This window comes from Meles meles, chromosome 12, assembly GCF_922984935.1.
Source record: "Meles meles chromosome 12, mMelMel3.1 paternal haplotype, whole genome shotgun sequence".
Lineage (NCBI taxonomy): Eukaryota > Metazoa > Chordata > Mammalia > Carnivora > Mustelidae > Meles > Meles meles.
In genome coordinates this window covers 75813744-75835638 of record NC_060077.1, presented here as the reverse complement: position 1 = coordinate 75835638, position 21895 = coordinate 75813744, and the positions used below count along the sequence as shown (strand labels likewise).

Genomic DNA, 21895 nt, shown 5'->3' with positions numbered 1-21895 from the left:
CCAGACATATATATATATTTTATAAGCTAGATGTACAACAGTACATGTAGTATACAAACTTTTGTGTCACAAAAGGGGAGGAAAGAATTGAAGTGCCTGTGTGTCTGTATCGGCGTAGAGAAATGCGGAGTGGGTAACAGAACCAGTTCGCTGTAGGCAGCAGAGCTATGGCGAACTTGACAGGTGAGGAGAGCAATGCAGCTCAGTCTTTTTGGGGTAGCCTTATTGTTTGAGTTCTGAACCACAAAAATGTATTACTTATTCAAAATTTCACAAGGTCCTGTAGGGAGATACAGCCTCCCTTAATAATATTTAATTTTGTTTTGTCTTTGAAAATAATTGTGATACCGCTTGGCTCTTTGGTTTTGTGTGCCAAGGGTATTATTCAATATTCATCACTTCCAAGGACATGCTTCTTAATAATGAGGGAGCAGGCGGACCAGCTGAAGACAAACACAAGCTGACACTCCTCAACACCCCCCACCCCCCACCCCCCACTCCTGGGCGGGATTTGTGGGATATTCTTCCAGGAAGCTCCCAAGTGTCTTCCTGTTAATGCCTTGCTAGAGGGGAAAACATCTGAACTTGACAAAGGAGAGGCCTCCAGTATTTTGCAGGTCCTCTTTAGCATACGGAAGTTCTTTTGAAAACCTCCCTTTTTCCTTACTTTCCCCAACCCCAAAGTACATAATCAGGCGCCCCTCACATCCCAAAGCCGGTCTTTCTGCCCCTGGGTCCTGTCCCCAGGCTTTAATAAAACCACCTTTTTGCACCAAAGATGCCTCAAGAATTCTTTCTTGGCTGTAGGCTCTGACCTCACCCCACCAAGCCTCCCCTACATTCAAAAACTATATTATTAAGAAAGTAGACCACAATTAAATTATTATCTTGACCAAAAACCTATGTAGGATTTATGGAAAATAAAATCCAAGTTTTTGATCTTGTCATTATTTTTCCTGCTGAATTTCTCATCTTTCTTCTATTAATAAAAAATGCACCAGAAATAGTATTTCTCTCTGCATTTCATCATTTGTATTATTAATTGATTTTTTTTTAATTACCATTTAGTGAGAGGCTACTATGTTCTGGTGTATATGTCCTAATCTTTACATTTCACAGACAAGGTAAACTGGCCCAGGACATTTTTTTTTTTTTTTAAGATTTTATTTATTTGACAGACAGAAATCACAAGTAGGCAGAGAGGCAGGCACAGAGAGAGGGGGAGGCAGACTCCCTGCTGAGCAGAGACCCTGATGCAGGGCTCAGTCCCAGGACCCTGGGATCATGACCTGAGCCGAAGGCAGAGGCTTTAACCCACTGAGCCACCCAGGAGCCCCTGGCCCAGGACATTTAAGTGACTAAGTCAACGCCTGCTGAGCTCTGCCTGATTAGAAAGCTCTCACTCTTGTCCACAGGATCATTTCAGCCCCTCCCCAAGCACCGTATCTACTTGAAAGTAAGTGATACATTGCCTGGAGATGTTTCACTGCTAAGCTGAGGAAATTCAGGCAGGCATCTTGTAAATGAAAAATTAGAAGTTCCTTTTTCCTTTCCTGTTCTAACATCCAGATGAGTTACGCTACATTGAGGCCAATAATGAGAATGGGTTCTGGAAATGTGTGTTAAAAAAATGATCTGACTGCTGAAATGTTTATCCAATGGATGGAAAGAATGTCTTATCATTTCCTTCCTAACCCTGAGGCTTTATAATTCTTTCTATAAAGACATCCAAGGACTTGGGAGGACAATGTCTATGAATCATTTCATTATCCAAAGGACTAGTTAATAAAAAGTGTAAGACAAAATCACTCTTACAAAGATCCTCAGTATTACTGCCTTCTGTAAAATCAATCAAGTAATGGAACTTTCATAATATTAGCCATGGGATGAATTCTTCCTCTAGTCATGAATTTGTCACCAGACCATGCACAAACCATAAAAGACAAAAAAAAAAAAAAAAAAAAAGGTGTTGGTGAAGGTCATCAAGAGGATGTGACTACCAGTTGACCCAAGAGCTGAACCCAGGCAACTGGAGGCTCCTCACCCACTCCCCTGTCCTGGGAATATAGGTTCTGCCCACCATCCCCACACTAGAAGCCAGTCCTAAGGAATCAGCCTTGAGAGAGCAATGTGCTGTTGAGACCATCTGGACAGTGACTGAACACAGCTAAGCCTTTAATATTCTGGTAGGCAGGTAAAGAGGTCTTGCAGCCACAAGACGAACCTGGTGTGAAAATTCCCTCGCTTGCTGAAACTGCCACCTACCTTATGGAGTGGTCTGCCTGTGGTCTCACCTTCTTGCCCTGTGTATAGGAGCCCATTTCAGATTTCACCTGGGGAACTCTCAAGGTAAGAAATAACAAAAGGTACTGTGAAGTGTGTAAACCTGGTGATTCACAGACCTGTACCCCTGGGGCTAATAATACATTATATGTTTATTAAAATTTTTAAAAACTATATAAAATAATAATAATAAAGAAATCACAAAAGGTAAATAACTATATCATTTTGACTGTAACAAAATTAAAACTGTGCTCAAAAACTTATAAAAGTGAAAAAGAAAAAGAAACTAGACATACTCTCTCCATACAATTTGGCAATCATATTCCTTGGTATTTACGCATGTGAACTGAAATTTTATGTTCACACAGAACCTGCTCATGGATGTTTATGGACACTTTGTTCATAACTGCTAAAACTTGGAAGCTACCAAGATGTCCTTCAAGTAGATGAATGAATGAACAAATAAACTGTGCTACATCCAAGAAATGGAATATTATTCAGCACTTAAAAAAAAAAAAGCTATCAAGCCATGAAAAGACATGGGGTAACCTTAAATGCATATTAATAAGTGAAAGAAGCCAATCTGAAAGGTCTACACACTATTTGATTCCAACTACATGACATTCTGGAAAAGACAAAGCTATGCAGAAAGTAAAAAGATCAGTGGTTGCCAGGGATTGGAGTGAGGAAGGAGGGATAAAGAGGTAAATAAAGCACAGGGAATTTTAGGGCATTGAAAATACTCTGTATGATATCCTAATGGTGGATACATGTCATTATACATTTGTCCAAAGCCCAAGAATGTATACACCAACGGAAAAACCCAAGGCAAACTATGGACTTTGGGTAGTTATGATGTGTCAGTGTAGGTTCATCAATTGTAACAAATGTACTACTTTGTAGGGGATGATAGTAATGGGGAAGGTTGGGGGCGGCTGGGTAACTTGGTTAGTTGAGTGTTCAACTCATGGTTTTGGCTCAGGTCATTATCATGGGATTGAGCCCTGGGTTGGGCTCTGTGCTCAAAGTCTTCTTGCGGATTCTCTCCCTCTGCCCCTTTCCCCATTCTTTTTCTCTCTCTCAAATAAATAAGTCTTTAAAAATAATAATAATGGGGGAGGTTGTGCATATGTCAGGGCATAGGCTATCTGGGAAATCTCTGTATCTTCATCTCCATTTTAAACTACTCTACAAAATAAAGTCTTTTAAAAAAAAAAAAGACAAGTCAACAAATGAGAGAACGTTTTTGCAATACAAATATCTTACCAAGGATTTGTATCCAGAATGTGTACAGAACTCTTAACAACTCTATGAAAAGTAACTTAACACAAAAGTGGGCAAAAGATTTGAACAGATAACCTCCCAGAAGATAAGCAAATGTGTAATAAGCCCATGTAAAGGTGGTCAACACCATTAGTTTACTGGAGAAATGAACATTAAAATTATAATGAGATCCCACTACCCACTCGCAGGAAGGACTAAACTTAGAAACATTAACGATACCAGGTGTACATGAGAATGTGGACAAATCAGAACTTGCATACATTTCTTCTGGACAAGTGTAATGCAGCAAATACTTTGGAAAACTATTCACCAGCTTCTTTCAAAGTGACATGCACACTTACAGAGCTTAGCAATTCCACTCTGAGGTACTCACCAAGAGAAATAAAAACCTACTTCTATACAAAGACTTGAAAACCAAGGTTTATAGCAGAGTACCCGGGTGGCTTAGTCAATTAAGCCTTTGGCTCAGGTCATGATCCTAGAGTTGCAGGATCTAGCCCCTCATCAAGCTCCCTATTCTGTGTGGAGTCTGATTCTCCCTCTGCCTCCAACCCACTTGTGCTCGCTCTCTCTCAAATAAATAAATAAAATCTTTAAAAGAAAACAAAGGTTCAGAGCAACTTTATTCCTAGTAGCCAAAAAATGGAAAACCACCTTAAATGTCCATCAAAAGGAGAATGAATAAATAAACTATAGTACATCCATGAGATAGAATACTACTCAGAAATTTAAAAAAAAAATCTGGAACTGCTGATACATGCAAGGACAGAGGTGAATCTCAGAAACCTTGCACTGAGTGAAAGGAGTCAGACACAAAATGGAACATACTATATGATTTCATTTCCATGTAATGCCAGATAAGGCAATGGAATTTATAGTGACAAATGGCATACTGGAGGCAGCCCAAGGCTAGGGTTCACTGTGAAAGGACAACAGGAGAATTTCGGGGGGTGATAATATTCTCCATCTTGATTGTGCCCATGATTCCAGAAGAGTATACAGCTTGTCATGTACAGAATATAGCACAGCAAAGTTGTTTTACGAAAAATACCTGTCCCACAAATAGTAAAAGATGCAGAATAAATTTTTAAAAATCTTTTGAACATGTTTATGTTCTATAAAAGCATTTAAGGTACAAATATATCATGTACAAATTTAAGGTACAAATACATTATGTAAAATCCCAGTGTCTGGGATATGGTAGGTGATCAACAAATATTAATTTCATTCTTTTCTTTCCAGTTGTTCTTATATAGGAAATATAAGTAACATCCTCAAAGGCAGCCAGCTATAAAATACTGGAAATATATGCAGAAGGACAAAATTATAAGTCAACGTTTGGTCATCTAAGAACAATTGAAGGGGTCTGGTATTGAATGGAAATCTTCCTCATTTGTGGCCTATAATATGTATGACCAGGATTTTGGAATACCCTTGTGGTTTGTTTTTCAAACTCTAGTATTTGCCACTTTTTATTGTATTCCTTTGGCTTTTAGTACATATTTTCTATACTAGTCATTACATTTTTAAGTATACATTCTTGTTTTTCAGCTTTATCTCAAATTCCTAGAAAGCGAAAACTGCATCTCCTGTCTCTTTTTAAATGGATGATTTGTATGGAGGAGGCATTCAATAAAAGTTGAACATCTTGTTGATAATATGCATGTTCTTACCTTTGAAAATTTCTTGACTCATCAAAATTAGTAGTCAAATAACTTAGATATTATCAAGTTACTTCCATATAAAATGAAAAAAGAATTATTTAAGAGATTCAGCAAGGTGATTTAAGGTCTTTTTCTTTCTCTTGGTACATACCTAATTCTAGGACCATTCATTTATCCATTTGCTCAGTCTCTCAATGAACATTTATGGAACACCTCTCCTTGCCAAGTTTATGTTAAGTGCTAGAAACACAGAGATTATTATGGGCTCACATTCTAGAAAGGACGTCAAATATAGCAAAACAAATGTATGACCGGACAGATACATCATGGGAGGTATGTGGGAAGGAAGAAAGATGATGCCAAGACGGTATACCACACTACATTCAAATGTAAGATTTTGGGGGCACCTGGGTAGCTGTTGGTTGAGTGATCAACTCTTGATTTTGGCTCAGGTCATGAGCTCAGAGTTGTGAGATCGAGCCCTACATAGAGCTCCATGCTGAGTGGGGAGTCTGCTTGAGAGTCTCTCTCCCTCTCCCTCTGCCCCTCCCCGCCGCAGCTCTCAGCACACATACTTTCTAAATAAGTAAATAATTTTTTTTAAAAAAGAAGCTTAACTCTTCCATTTCGGATCTTAGTGGAAATCAAGGTAACTATATGAGACTTTCTTCCACAGAGGGAAATATGTTTGGTAATTTTAAATGAGGAGTGGGGCACTAGGCTTATGTCTACTTACATAATTCCCTGATTGCAGTTTGATATATGAAAGTAATCTGTGCCCTCTTTCTTTTTTGCCACAAAAAGGAAATAATAGCAGTAAAACACAATTCTTTTAAGTCTAAGCTTCCTGCGTCAACGTTCATGCTGCCTCCTTTGTGAAGACCTCCTACATGCTGTTTCCTTTCTGAAGTTTTCTACCCCACTCCCTTGACAAACCTCCCTTATCTAGAAAATCCCTACTTACCTTCCAGATCCTTGTTTAAATGCTGATTTCTTGGACTTGACTCTCCTGGCTCTATCCCACCCCAAACACAGTCAGCCCATAAACAACAACTACAAAAGGATTCCCGACACAAGTACTTTTCCACAAAACTTACAACACGTGTAATTAATTAGTTGTGTTTATTTTCTGTCTTCTTTAACAGTCTGCACAGTCCATATGGGTGGACACTGTTTCTATCCTGTTTGCATAACAGGCACCTCGTACATATTTGTTTAATAAATGATGAAATTCACAAACTAATAAAATTCAGGAAATAATCCCTTCATTTTGTTAATGAGAAATCCAAGGTAAAATAGTTTCTATTATAAAATTAATTTTCACAATTTTAAATAGCATCCTATTTGATACATGTTCTATTTTCTTACTGCACTGTTGAGTGTTACTGTAAAACCTAGATTCTGTTTAACATGGAAGTTACTTAACAGCAATATGTGCAATTCCATTGTACCATAATTGAGCAGGAAAAATGAAATTCTGTGTGAAGCAAAAAATCTTAGATACCATGGTTGCCATGACTCACATCTTTTCTTTTTTGACCCTGCTCTGTTTCACCAGAACCATTCACATATCCCAACTTCGATGGTTTTTTAGAGTTGATTGAATTACCTTGAGTCAACTAAATGACACATGATGTATTTTGGTAGTAGTAAACTTTTTTAAAAAATTATTTGCTCTAAAGCCTTTTTAAAAATAGTAATACCCAAATATATCATGCATCATTTGGTTTACTTGTATCTTTTTCCATTTGGGCATGATCATGATATGCATAAAGTCTACTCAAATTGTAGGCGTTTGCTATAGAATTTTAACTTTTAGATGGTTTTAAATTCTATCACCATTAGAAAAATTCTCCAACCCTTGGACATAAGGCAAAAATGTGGGCAACACACCTTTAAAATTTTATAAGATCAATGCCCACCTGAGGATTCTGTAGGTAGAATGTCTAGAACTTTTTGTGAAAATGGCAGTGTTGCCCAATATGGTACCCATGAGGCAAGTGTAGTCACTGAGCATGTAGAATGTGGACAGTGACTGAGAGACTGAAAGTTTTTGTTATATTTCATTTTAATTAATTTAAGTAGAAATTCAAACAGCCCCATTTTAAAAACTAGTGGCTACCTCACCAGACAGCACAAGTCCAGAAGAATATACTACTTAGTTTTCTCACTTTTTTTTTTTTAAGATTTTATTTATTTATCTGACAGACAGAGATCACAAGTAGGCAGAGAGGCAGGCACAGAGAGAGGGGGAAGCAGGCTTCCTGCCAAGCAGAGAGCCGGATGCGGGACTCGATCCCAGGACCCTGAGATCATGACCTGAGCTGAAGGCAGTGGCTTAACCCACTGAGCCACCCAGGCGCCCCTCACTTTTTGTTTTTAATTTAAAAGTCCCAGACTTCGTAAAATTACTTACTGATTTGTTGAATTTTCCTACTAAGTATGCAAATACTTTTTGCCCAGTGAGATAAACAACTCCAAATATGTGTGGTCTGTTAGATTTTAGCAAGTTTCAAAATCTCACTCAGTAGTGTTATCCCACATCTTTGTTAAATTGCCTATGTATACATATTTCTTGTATCTTCTCGGCAGCAGTCATAATAACATCCATTTCCCTTATTCACTAATAAGTTATGTGACGTTGTTTACAGATGTGCGTTTTATATTTGCCAGAGTCATGATTGGTAAATTAGACTTTCAGCAGTCCACTTTAGGGTGGACCCCAGTGGCCCTTAAAATTAACTCCTAAATTTACAGAAATCACAAAGATTTGTTATTTTACTTTATAAAAGTAAAAAAAAAGAGAGAGAGAGAGAGAGAGAAAAGATGCAAGAAACAATTAGGTTTGTTCAGCTCTCCACAGTTACTCATTAGCTCAATACTATTGGAAGAGCTACAGGGAAAGAATTATAAAGTCAGGAGACAGGCTCAGACTTCCTTAGGCTAATCTGCATAAGTAAAAGATAATTAATATGAATACTTCAGAAATTAGAAGCTTTGGGGGGAAAGCCCTGGAGATTCTTCAGTGCCTTCCATAATATGTTCTTACCCTCAGGGAAAACATTGGTCAAACCATTATGAGAACCTATTACAAAACTTTACTCCCCTGAATTCTGACATCATTGGTTACTGTTATAAATTAACCACAGTCAGTTTCATCAACAAACAGCTGCCTCAGAGCTCTGCTATAAGCTATAGGCTAAAATTGGTGTTTTCAACCAAAAAGTACAGTCTGGGAGCCTTGTCAAAAAGACAGCACCAAGGATAGTCTCTTCAAAGAGTAGACAGACTCACAAGGATAGCTTCTAAACTCACATGGCCTGGACAACTTTTAGGCCATACCAGTGCAGTAAGTTAGGATTTGCTGGATTCTTCCTAGTCCAGAAGCAGACATATTACATGAAAGCAGACTGTTGGCCCAGGGCAACGAGGGCTTATCACCAGAACCAAATGAGCTCATGAGGAATATTTAATTGTGATTATTTGTTGGGAATATGGTTGCATTATTTTAATTTTCTACTTTTTTTATAAATGTGTAAGGAAACACTTTCTCTTTCTTAAACTATCCCTAATCCTAATCTTAGGAGATTATTAAATTGATGTTCTAAATGGTATCTGAGTCCCACTGACCCACTAGGAATTCGGAAGCAAATATTTTTACTGCATCTCTTTACTTTCCATGGCAATAGGTTATTTGCATAGGATCAATGCCAATGTGTCCCCATTTTTACCAGGATATAACTGCACAAATCAATATTGCAACGAAGTCTACGCTTGGTGTGCCATATCTGAGAAGGATTCTTATTAAATCATCTATGGCAGCTCATCTTTAAGGAACACATGTGGACTGGATGCCCATGAAACCGTTTTAAGAAGCTGGTCTAGTACCTAAGTCCCTGCCTTTCAGGCAATAAAAGGGTTACTTCCAAAAGGCTAAGGACCAGAACAAATTAGAGGACACTCTAGAAGGGAAGATTTCATCTAAATTTATAGGAACAGCAAATGAAAGCTAGTGGAGAGAGTGTTTGGGTGTTGGTTTCCCAGACTTAGAAGAGGTACTAAATGAGAATTTAAAAGTCTGACTCAAGACTATTAAAATTTCCAGACAGATGTTAATTTTGTGGTCTTAGTGATTAGTAATACTGTAAGACCCTAGATTCACAAAGCAAACTCCAGGAAGTCTATTTGGTTAATTAACACTCTTGACGCCTCCCCGCAAAGAATCAGGTCAAAGCTGTGCTTGGGTAAGACTTCCCTTACAAACCAGGAGATGGGCTGGATTTGGCACACAGGTTAGCTGGTCAATCCCTGATCTAGACTGCAGAAATAAAGCACAAAGAGGCGCAGAAAGTACTTTCAATAACACGTGGGGACAAAGACAACTCTAGGATTGTCTAAGAAAATATATTTAGTTCATCTCATTGTTTATTATTGATTAAAAGTCCCAGATGCAGTGAAGTGACTTGTTAACTTGTAGGCTTTTGTCCTGTAGAAATGCAAATCATTTTTGACCAATGGAACAGATAACCCCAAAGATTAATCTTTAAAAAAAATTCACCATCTTATCCTAACGCTTCTTTTTAAACTTGTCCACATGCATATATACGAACCTATATAGTTTTAGGTGTTTTTCCAACTGCTCATTACATCTGACTGATAATCCTTCATTAATTAATGAATTATACTCCTTTACACATGTTCATTTTCTACTTGCCTAAGAGCTATGATTTTACATTTTGAAATTGCACTTTACAAACTATATGCTGATATAATAAAGCCAAGGTGAAAATCATAAGACAAAGTTCTCCTCTCATATCCGGTACAACATGACCTGACCCCTGGGACCCTCAGGATCTTCATCTCTAAAAGGGAGGAGGTTTCAAAAGTCCCTTCCAAGCTTTACTTTAACTCTTCTCAAACTGAATGTTTTTTTTTAAGATTTTATTTATTTATTTGACAGAGAGAAATCACAAGAGAGGCAGGCAGAGAGAGAGGAAGGGAAGCAGGCTCTCCGCCGAGCAGAGAGCCCGACGCGGGACTCGATCCCAGGACCCTGAGATCATGACCCGAGCCGAAGGCAGCGGCTTAACCCACTGAGCCACCCATGCATTAATGGAGGCAGAATATTATTGAAAGAAAGAAATTTTAACATTCTGAAAAGGTCTCAAACAGACTTGGAGTACAGGAAGCCTTTTTGTTGCAGTAACAACCAAAGGGATCCATTCAGAATGAAAAAGCACCATTCAAGAGATCACTTTGCCAGGAGCAATTGCTCTTTAATTGAGCCATTTGTTGGTAAGATAGATAACTTCTGACATACACATAGAATGATACAAGATTTATAGCTTTCCTAGAGTTTTTTCTTGTCAGGGCTTGAAATAGAGTCATTCTTTTTGAGAGAGCATATGCAATCCTGAGAGAGTCAGTCTCCACGCCCTTTTCATACTGAGTGCAAAGTAGCTATAGATCTCAAATGGAAATTTTTTTGATTCATTAAAATATTTATTGAGCCTCTAGGGACATGCAAAGGTGATTAAAACATCGTCAAAGAGGTGAGGCAAATGCACACATCATAGAAACCAAAGTGTAAGGGGTCTCTGAATCACAGCGGTGGAAGAAAAGTGCTTTAGGAAAGCAAGAATGAGATTGCTTCAGTCAAATGGAATTCTGATCCAGTTTGAGCTTAAATGGATGGAAACTTGCAGATAACTAGAATTTTTCCAAAAGGGCACTGCAGTCTGTCATGAAAAATTTCTATATGTTAAGGCTTTTAGAAAATAGTTTATAAAAGAAGTGAAAGGAAAGATAATAATTAAATTATAATAATTAAAATAATAATAATAAAAACAACATAGATAAAAGTATAACACCTACAATATTCACAACCCAGATAAATCATTTTGGGATTCCATTAAGAATGGACTTGGTTGGTATTTGTTTACAGTGATTGGAATATTTTCTGCATTAAGAAAATATAGGATATTGCAATATAGACCATCTAAAATCTAGTCAGGGGTTAATTCTAACCTTGAAAACAAGGATTAACTGATAGGATATGATCATTATAGAGTGGGCCCAGTAGAAATTTGGCCTTAGAATCAGAATCATGGATTTCTTATAAACCAGTCACGTTTTTGGTCATCATGCAGAAGTGGCTGGTTGGGAACATTTCAAGACTGTTCAGTTCAACGCACTTTTATCTAAGCCCTTACATAGTACCCTGGGGGAAAAGCTGAAAATGTGCCTCGTTAGAAATAATCTCAATGAGATGCATGGATAAAAGTGAAATTTTTTAATGGAGTCAAATGTGATTTAATAGCTTTTTTTAAAGTCTAGACATTATTTTCTACATTTTCAAGTCAGATCATATTACCTTTTACATAGTATATGGTTAGGTTGAACTGTGTAAGTTTCTGATAACAAAAACATTTGTTAAATTGTGATCAAATGACATTAACTGTATGATACTGATCTTTGTCATTTGTTGATACTTGCTTTGCATTTTGTTAGTAAATTTTTATGCATTAAAAAGACTGTTTATAGGGACGCCTGCGTGGCTCAAAAGCGGCTGCCTTTGGCTCAGGTCATCATTTCAGAGTCCTGGGATAGAGCCCTGCAGAAGGCTCCCTACTCAGCAGGGAACCTGCTTCTCCCTCTGCTTCCTCCTCCCCCTGCTTGTGCTCTTTCTCTCTGTGTCAAATAAATAAAATATTTTTAAAAAGACTTTTTAAGTATGCTTAGAAAGAATAACTTTATTGATCGCAGTTTCCATATATGCCCATTAGATTGAAATTATAAATTGTATTGCTCAAATTCTCTATCCTTACTAATTTTTGCCCAGTTTCTGAGTGAATTTTAGTACAATCTCACTGTGACTGTAGGTTCATCTATTTCTCCTTGCTTTATATACTTTGTTTAAATTATTTTAGGTTATGTTATTAGTTGCTTACAGGCTCAGGATAGATATATCTTACTGATGAATTGTAGGTTTACTCATTATTTAACTGCCCTTTTAGGGACACCTGGGTGGCTCGGTCATTAGGCATCTGCCTTTGGCTCAGGTCATGATCCCGGAGTCATGGGATCCAGCCACGTATCCTGCGGAGCAGGGAGCCTGCTTCTCCCTCTCCCACTCCCCCTGCTTATGTTCCCTCTCTCACTGTGTCTCTCCTGCCAAATAAATAAATTAAATCTTTAAAAAAAAAAACCCTTTTAAATCTTAATTATGCCTTTTTTATTTTTTAAGAGTTACAGATGGGGAAGTGGCAGAGGGAGAGGAAGAAGAAGAATCCTAAGCAGGCTCCGTGCCCAGCACAGAGCCCAACTCTGGACTCGATCTCACAACCCTGAGATCATGACCTGAGCCAAAATCGAGAGTTGGACGCTTAACCAATCGGGCTACCCAAGTGCCCCTTAATTATGTTTTCTGCTTTAAAATGTAATTTAGTGGGGCGCCTGGGTGGCTCAGTGGGTTAAAGCCTCTGCCTTCAGTTCGGGTCATGGTCTTGGTGTCCTGGGATGGAGCCCGCATCCGGCTCTCTGCTTGGCGGGGAGCCTGCTTCCTCCTCTCTCTCTCTGCCTGCCGCTCTGCCTACTTGTGATCTCTCTCTGTCAAATAAATAAATAAAATCTTTAGGGGCGCCTGGGTGACTCAGTGGGTTAAAGTCTCTGCCTTCGGCTCAGGTCATGATCCCAGGGTCCTGGGATCCAGCCCCGCAATGCGCTCTCTGCTCGGTAGGGAACCTGCTCCCTCCTCTCTCTCTGCCTGCTTCTCTGCCTACTTGTGATCTCTGTCTGTCAAATAAATAAAATCTTTAAAAAAAAAAACTATTAAAAAAATCTTTAAAAAAATGTAATTTAGTAATTATCTGCCTGTTAGGTATTTATGTATTACCCTAAAATTCAAGAGATTACCATAAAGAAACTAAAACCAAAATAGTTAATGTCTTCAAGAACACACTACGGGAGCATGACGGAGCTACAGGCAGATTTAAATATTAGCAGTGCGAGATCTCGTGACCTGGAAGTCTACTTCCTTTCCGGACCCTCTGGACTTCTTTGCACCCTCAGAAAGGGCCTTTGCTTTTTTCTGGTCCTGTCGATCTGTCTGTGGCCGCCGCATCCAATCTTGATATGTCAGGGAACCTCTCCCCCTAACAAGGCTTCTTTTCAATGTGAGCCTCTTTCAGGCTTCTCCTTTAGTTTAGTTTTCTATTTTGGATTCTGTCTGATAAAGTAGCTTCACCTACGTCTAGCTGATAACACCCAGGATTAATGTTTTTCTTTGAAAGGACTCAATGAAAATATTGTTGAACGATTTTGCCACTCTGCCTAGTTGTGTCCTCAATAGCAATAGGGGAGGAAATACTTAAAAATCACCGCATAGCAATTTTCCACATAATATATATAAACTGCAACATGCAAATATGTTCTAATCAGTGTTCTAATAGGGATATATATTTGGAAAACGTGCGGTTGTGTGCAAGTATATATTTTCTAGCTGTGCATTGATGAGATGACAAAACTCCAAAGTGTTCAGACGTGGGTCCCTCCAAGTAGCAATAAACCACCTTCTTTATCAATGAACTCACTTCTTGAACTTGAGCCTGCGCCCTGTGCGGTTCACTGTCAAGTGCTATGTTCATCCACTGAACTTCTCAAGAAGTTGTGTTTAAGACCACGCCCAGTAAGCACAATCCTGCCCAGGGACCCATGCCAACCTCCTTGGAAGCGGTCCTCTCCCTCCAGCATTCCCTGGGAGGAAAAGCACCTTAATTAATCCCCATCAACCACTATGTTGGTGGTTTCTGAGGAGACAATCACAAATGTACCACGGCTGCAGCTCACAAAGCTCCTAACTGAGACTTGGTCTCTAGAAGATTCAGGAATAAAGTTCTCTCTTTCTGCGGTCCCTGGGAGTGACCATCTTTCCTCCTTCCACTGTGTAAATAGAATCACCACAAAACTCTAAGGAAAGGGACACAGAAGTGATCAAATGGTCCAGTACTGGTTTATTTGACTAGGTATTCAAAGGAGTGAACTCATAAAGTTGTAATGACACTTTAGAAGTTATAATGGAAATTCAATTTGCCCCAGATATTGTCATGGACTCTTAATGCATGTTATCTTATTTTCTGAAAATTCTATGAAGTTTTATCAAGGGGGTAAAATGCTCAAGATTTCAAGACTTAAAGAGTGACCTAGAATCGATTTAAATTGCAGCATGAAGTCTGCCCTCTCTCTGCTCATTGCTTGGCTGTCTCTTTCACTCAGATCCCTGATGATCTACCAGTTTTTCAGGGAGTTTTCCAGACAACCACACCTTTAAAAAACCACCAAGTCTTTCTTTATCATAATACTCTCTTCTAATTTTCAAGTTAGTGCCTATGAGATATATTCTGGCTTACTTTTTCACAAGTTATAATAATTTAAAAAGAGTTTTAATAATAATGTATTTGGTTTATAATATTTGGGGTTTGGGGCCGATTTCTCTCCACAGGATGATGAAGCCCATGAATGGCGGGACATATCTTATTTACAGGTCTGACCTTCATACCCAGCATGCAGTGAGGAATTGACAAATATCTAATAAATAAATATAATCCAAAAATATTAAATGCTGTGTCCATAAAATCTTATACCGATTCTAAAATTTAAACTGTAATTATTACAGTATATTTAGGGGAATAGCAAAGCTCATTTGTTACTTAAACATGTACGGAATCATGATTAATATTTCTCAAGTTTCCTTAAGAAGAAGGTTTAACTTCTTCCCTATTAAATAAAAGACATAAAGAAGGAAGCAAGAGTGTATGAGTGGTGTCCTCCATCCCCATCAGTGGTAAGTGCATGAACTGGGAGGGATAATTGAAACAGTGCTTTGGATAAAACTGCTTATCAGCAATCCATGGTATACCTTTCACTTTGCTGACTGGTCTTTTACACCTAAAGGCTAACTCTCATTTACTTAAAAGCTTCCTGCTGTACTCACAAACTTAGTTCTTTATAAGTAAAATCAATTTTGTAAACAAAACCTTTGCTTTTGAGAAAAGCTTATTCCTGAAACTATATGGATAGCAGCTTCTCCCTTTTGCCAAACTCCCACAAAATATGTCTCCTCCGTCCTGGTTCACACAGGCGTACGTGAGGTGGACCCCACATGCTACTAACATGCTCTCATTCCATTTCTTCCAACTCTTTCATTTAACAAGAAAAAATATCACCATTAGAGACAGAAATAGGCAATTTCAAGGAAAATCGTCAAGGAAATTCTCAAGTCACATATAATTCCTAGTCACTGTGGCTTGTATATGTGGTCAACAGGTTTGTAAACATTCATGTTAACATTGTAATCACCTCTCAGAGCTTCTTTCCATTTGTTTCTTTCTCCCTTCAACACTCAGCGCTTCCCGCAGGGTTGACCATTAGAAGTCAACCCCCAACTAATTTTTTGCGTTTTCTGTGGCTTCTACTAGGAGACATCTTTTCTTACTCCACGCAGAAAACCAAAATCAATGTAAACTGAAATGACACAAGTTTCGCTGACATTCTTCTTCTCCTATTACATTAGCTCCTTCTGGGTAGTTTAATCATGTAAAAGCTAATTTTTTTCATTTCTTTCTTAAATGTCTTACTAAGCACCCACTTCGAATGAGAAACCCTGTTTCAGAATCTATTATGTCCTTTAGGAAAAAAAGCACTGTAGTGTATCCAGATTTGTTATTTGCTGAGTCTCTTTTAAAGAAAAATTTGTACCTTAAAAGTAATCTTTTAGACATATCTACCTCACTACCCCACGATTATCTAGTAAATCTAGATAATGTTGATATTCATGTGGATCTCCTGGGAAGCCAGACTTTTCAAGGCCTAAAGAGATTATCTCTGGGATAAAAATCACCAGATAATCACTACTTTCACACTTTAACAAATTAGTTTTAGCTTTTGCATTTTATTCTGCAGCTTAAGCCCCACTTGTTTGCCAGCAAGTCTGGACTTCCACTGAGCACTGTGCCCTTCTCTATAGTCAGGTCTGGCCAGTGGACTTAATTTCAGGACTTAAATTGAGAAACAAAATTCATGTTCTGCAAAGTATCAAATTCTGAATAAGATCTCTATTCTATGGTTTTCCCCCCTATCATTATTGAATTCAATGAATCTTTAGACCCAACATATAATTAAATTATTTTTAGATTATTTATGTTAAGGCATGAATAACGAGTATGACATAAAACTAAAGTTTAAGGCTGCAAATCACATGTTGGGCAAGAATTTTTAAAACCAAGTTTTAATTTGAAAGAACTGAGTCATCTTCCCAGACTGAGAATATAGGAACACTTTTTTTTATTTTAACAGGGAAAAAGGAGAAAATTTATTAACACAAAGCTCATGGAGTTATATAGTATTTTGTTATACCAACTAAAAATAAATGTAAAAAATTTCCTTTGCTTCACAAAATACTGAAAGCCTATTACCACCCCCAATCAGATTTCCCTAACTTTGTCTAGAAGTAAGCATTGTTTTCAAAAGATTTTCCCTGTTTAAAGAAAATTATAGAGCAATATTAACATGTTACTTTTATATGATTATAGTCATTTGCATTTAAGGATATTGCAAATTAATTGTTACAACCACTTGTAATTTCTGTTACATTAAAAAAAATACAGGTAGTCACAGACCTGTACCCCTGGGGATAAAAATACATTATATGTTTATAAAAAAATAAAAAATAAATAAAAAATTTTTAAAAACATACAGGTAGCATATTTATATAGTAAACATTCGATCAGAATGTTCAAATAGAAAGAAGTACAGAACAATAAAATAAGACTCCATCCCTCCCTCCCTCATATGCTCTGTACCTCTCTTTTTGTACCACATAAAGAGTTTTGGGAGAATATAGGTTTATTTTCAAAAGCTTAATACTTCAATAATTTTAATCCTCATTTATGGTATTCAAGTGTCAAATATAAGTATTTAAAGGGTATAATTTTTGAACTATTAAGTGTATTTTAAACTCTTAAAAATGTTTTTCATTAAAGTCACCTTTTCAATATTGATGCCTTGCTGTGAGACTCAGTTTGATATTTTCTTTCCTGAAATAAATTTAATACCACGGTTTATCTTAACCATTAATATGACTCAACATTTTATTCATTCATAAATATGTTTACCTGCTTTATTTTGGTATAAGACACCTACATTTGATCTGATTTCTAAGGTAATAATCTAACATCAATTTGACAAGGCTTTAAAGTTTCCAAAGAGCTTTTAATGCATGAAATTGGCATCAAGGCCCTACAAAAGCATCTTCAACAGTTTGTAAGATACTTAAAGAGAATGTCCAATTTTCTCTGTAGAGGGATATTCATTTGGGTTTCCTAGAAGCAAAGTACTCCCTTATCACACATAACCAGATGTATTGTTGAACAGAAGAGGGAATCTCAGATAGTTAATTTTTTTTAAATGTTTCTGTGTGTCATCTACTAATTGTAGTATTGAGTGGAGTATGGTCCAAGAAAAAGCAAACTCAGCTTCTCCTCAATGGCTTTATACTGAGAGGTGCAGAATGGTGTAACAGCTTTCTGGCAGCCCACATCTATGAGGAGTATTTGGAATGCAGAAATAAAGCATAAAAAGACTCCTACACTGCACCACGGCAGTGATTAGAAAGGACAGTCTTTGAGCTTTGAAAACAGAAAGCAGAAAGCCAGCAAGCCTTCTGCAGCCCTGAGCAAAATCTCTTTCCCATCCAAACTCTTGCAAATCCAGCTTCTCCTCTTGCCAACCCACAGGCTGGGAGGGGGAACCACAGCCACTCCAAAGTGGCGCTGCAGGGCCATCATTAGTGTTTTCTGTCACCGTCTTGGTGTTTTTCCTTCATGAATGAAATATGCAGATGGCATTTTACATGGGCTCTTTCCGTGAGGAAGAAGGTCAAGAGGTACAACCAGCACAGCCAGGGCGTTAGAGATCTGTGACCAATGTACTTACACCTTCAAATGTCTCCAGATTTCAGCCTCTGGAACTATCTAGCCCATTTCTTTATGGCACTGTTGCTTCCATCAGCTGTGGAAATTAACATAAAATCATATAGTAACCCGACGAGTGCTGGACAGCCTGCCAGAGCATCAGACTAGGTGAACACTAAAGGCACACTGACGGTCTACAAAATCTGAATGATAAATAGCAAGTAAATACCTTCCAACGGGCCAGAAGGGGGAAGGATGCTGAGCTGCTACTGCCGCTGTCGCTCTCTTGTGTAACAGCAAAGGCGGTTCAGTCCCGCTGACACGCTGTGAAGCGCGGCTGCCTATCGGCGTCGGGGCGGTCCTAGTGCCTGCGCCCCTTTACACGCCCGGGAACCCTGAAGAGCTTCCCTGCTTCTCGGGATGCCTCCAGAGGGTCTCCCCAAGGGCTTTCCGGGAGGTCACCCAGGGCAGTGGGCTTGGGGTTTGGCAAAAGTGATGAAGAGTAAACAGATCTGCGAACATTTCCAGACCCAGCTGCTGATCCCAAAAAGGATTACAGATAATCTTGTCTGTTAAGTAAACCGCTTTCTTGAAAATGTTAAAGCCAGAGGGCTTTTTAAAGGAAACCTAATTTGCACCTATACTATATGGACTGTATCTATTGATTTTGCTTTTGCTGTCTGTTTATTTTACATTTAAAATGTAAATGAAACATGAATAAAGAAGTAGGGGATTTTTTTTTAAAGTTTGAGGTCTTTCCATCCATTTGCTGAAAGTGTTTGTTAAAGGCCTGAAAACTCCCTGTTTAACGGCACATTCAGTTCTAAAACCTAAACAGCACATTCAGTTCTAAAACCTAAACTAAAACTAAAAACTAAAATAAACACAAGAATAAGAAAGTGAAGGCTTCCAGAAGCTTGTTTTCGAAGAAGCAAAGTGTCCAAGGGCGACTCCACAAAATACCACCCCTGTTCTATTCTGTGCCCCATCTCTTCCTCTTTGCAGCACCTTTTTCCCCCAACAAGTTCTCTCTACTTTGATAAAGTAGCCTCGGAGATCACTCAGCACATAGCAGGTCCTCAGTAAATATCTGTGGAAACAATAAACGGACCAGTAAGCTGAGACATTATACTACAGAAAGCATGTACAGAAGTCAATCCCCTAACTAATTAAATTCAACGAACACCTCTCTCCAAGCAGCTATTTTATTTAAGGTCTGTGTTAAGTCTACATTTACCTTGAAGAAGCTTGTAATTTAAAGGTAGAGAAAAGATACTAATGTATGTGTGCAGTCAAGCAGTTATGTGTTCATATACTATTTACTGTAAGAGAATGAATCATATTAAGTCAGGATGTACTAAATCTGGTAAGAGTTTCTGGGTTTTGATATTATGTGAATGGTGTTGAGCCAGGGAATTGAGTCTGAGAAAGCAACACTGATTTCTCCTCCGTCTCCCCAAGTATAATAGTTATAGTTTGGTTGGTTTTAGGCGAGTTGTTTCAGAAGGGACCAGAATCTGGAAAGTTAAGTAAGATTATTAAAAATAACTAGAGAGGGGCGCCTGGGTGGCTCAGTGGGTTAAGCCTCTGCCTTCGGCTCAGGTCATGATCTCAGGGTCCTGGGATCGAGCCCCACATCGGGCTCTCTGCTCAGCGGGCAGCCTGCTTCCTCCTGTCTCTCTGCCTACTTGTGATCTCTCTCTGTCACATAAATAAATAAAATTTAAAAAAATAACTAGAGATATATAATCATTAAAATACTATATAGGAGGCTCTGAAAGTGTACTTAAATTTATAGTCTCAATTTCTTATATCAGCAAATAAAAAAGACAGAAAATTAAGGTAAGAGATAATAAATACTAGAGAATATATCAATGAAATAGAAAACAAATCTATACCAGAGAGAAGTACAAAGCATCAAGAATCAACAAAACCAAAGGAATTTTTTAAAAAATATTTATTAATTTGACAGACAGAGATCACATGCAGGCAGAGAGAGAGGAAGAAGCAGGCTCCCCGCTGAGCAGAGAGCCCAATGTGGGGCTCGATCCCAGGACCCTGAGACCATGACCTGAGCTGAAGGCAGAGGCTTTAACCCACTGAGCCACCCAGGTGCCCCAAAAGGAATTTTTTGAAAAAGTTAATGAAATAGATATTTGGCTAGAGTAGTTAAAGATAAAAGAGGGAGGGCACAAAACTCATTAAGAAACACTTTAAAAAACAGTGTTTTCATTTCTGAAAAAGTTAAACATGCGCATATCATATAACCCAGTCATTTCCCTCCAAGGCATTTGTCCAGAAAAGATGACAACAGTACAAAGGCTTATGAGGTTTATATGAATTTTCATAGAGTTTTACTTGTACTAATAGAAAACAGGAAAGAACTCAAGTGTCTGTCAAGAGATGAATGGTTATATTGTGGTGTATCAGCAAGGTATCACTCCACAGTAATAAGGAATTAACTATTGCCACATTCAACAACATATATGAATCTCAAAATAATTACATTGAATTTGTCAAAAGCCAGACAAAGGGACATATTATGTCTTTATTTATATAAACTACTGGAGGATGAAAATTAGTTATGGTTTCCGAAATCAGATCAGTCGCTGCGTGGAGGCAAGGTAGAGGGAAGGAAGATGGTGGCTGGTGGGTTTGTATGTTCACTATCTTGGCCGCAGTGATGGTTTCACAGTGTTGACGTAGGTCAGAACCACTCTATTGGGCCCCGTCCTCAAGAAGTAGACACCATGACAGGATCATGCTACATGAGGACTATTGGGGAGAAAACCTGTGAGGGAAATGGGGGATGGAGGCAGAGGAGGCTGGGAGAGCCAGGGGACCCGGGGGGAGGACTGACCAGATATGGGAGACATGAGGGTAAGGAAAGCAGAATGGAAAACAGGAAGGTCTTGGACTAGAGTGTCATTCTAAGATATTTAGCAAGGCTGACACAGTGCTCTGGGCCCATGAGTGCAGTCCTGTGTCTCAAAGGAATGAACCTCCCTTAGTTCCCTGCCCTATGGAGTCACTAGATAGGAGTGGCCTGAGCGAAGCGTGGCCTGGGCCCAAAATGCAGTGATGGATTTCAGAGCACAGTAGTCCGGACTGTTAGCCAAGTACTCTTCTAGCACTAGGAGATCTGAGAAGGACATTGCCATGGCTGCCCCCTCACCAGATTAGACACTTCAAATATGCACAATCATACGTCAGTTATGCCTCAATAAAATATTAAAACAAGAAAGACACAATAGCAGATAAAGCAGAGGTTAAACGTAACAAAAGAACATGATGGACAACTTTACACCAGTAGATTTGGAAACTTGGAAATGGACAAATTCCTAGAAAAATTTAATCCACTGGAAATGATTCAAAATAAACTGAATGTCTCATTAATTCTAACAGTGTGAAAGAAATTAAAAGAACAAGTACCTTACAATTAAGTAATACTATTCATGGGATGATACCTGAGACACACACACACGTGTGTGTGTGTGTATAAAAGAATGCTCATGGCAGCAATGTTTATGTAATGAAAACTTGAAACATTTAAATAGTCATGAAAAGGAGACTAGACAAACCAGCTGTGCTCTATTTATACAGTAGTAAAAATGTATAATCTTAAACTACATACACCCAAATTTTAGAACATAGTATTAACTAAAAGGGTTAATCCCAAAAAACTAAACATGATAC

General features: G+C 38.2%; 1 protein-coding gene across 4 annotated transcripts in view; it reads right to left on the bottom strand.

The window, feature by feature from the left end:
* RAB27B (RAB27B, member RAS oncogene family) overlaps positions 1-18479 on the bottom strand; it is a 145882-nt gene extending 127403 nt beyond the window's left edge. For 2 of the 4 annotated variants that reach the window (XR_006821058.1, XM_046025363.1), the window contains exons 1-2: positions 18429-18458; positions 18222-18296 (exon numbers count right to left, since the gene is read on the bottom strand). The gene's annotated coding sequence lies outside the window, so the exon portion shown is untranslated. Of the gene's footprint in view, positions 1-18221; positions 18297-18428 lie in introns of all 4 variants that reach the window. The other 2 variants (XM_046025366.1, XM_046025365.1) reach the window with 2 other exon arrangements.
* Between the last annotated feature and the right edge of the window lie 3416 nt (positions 18480-21895).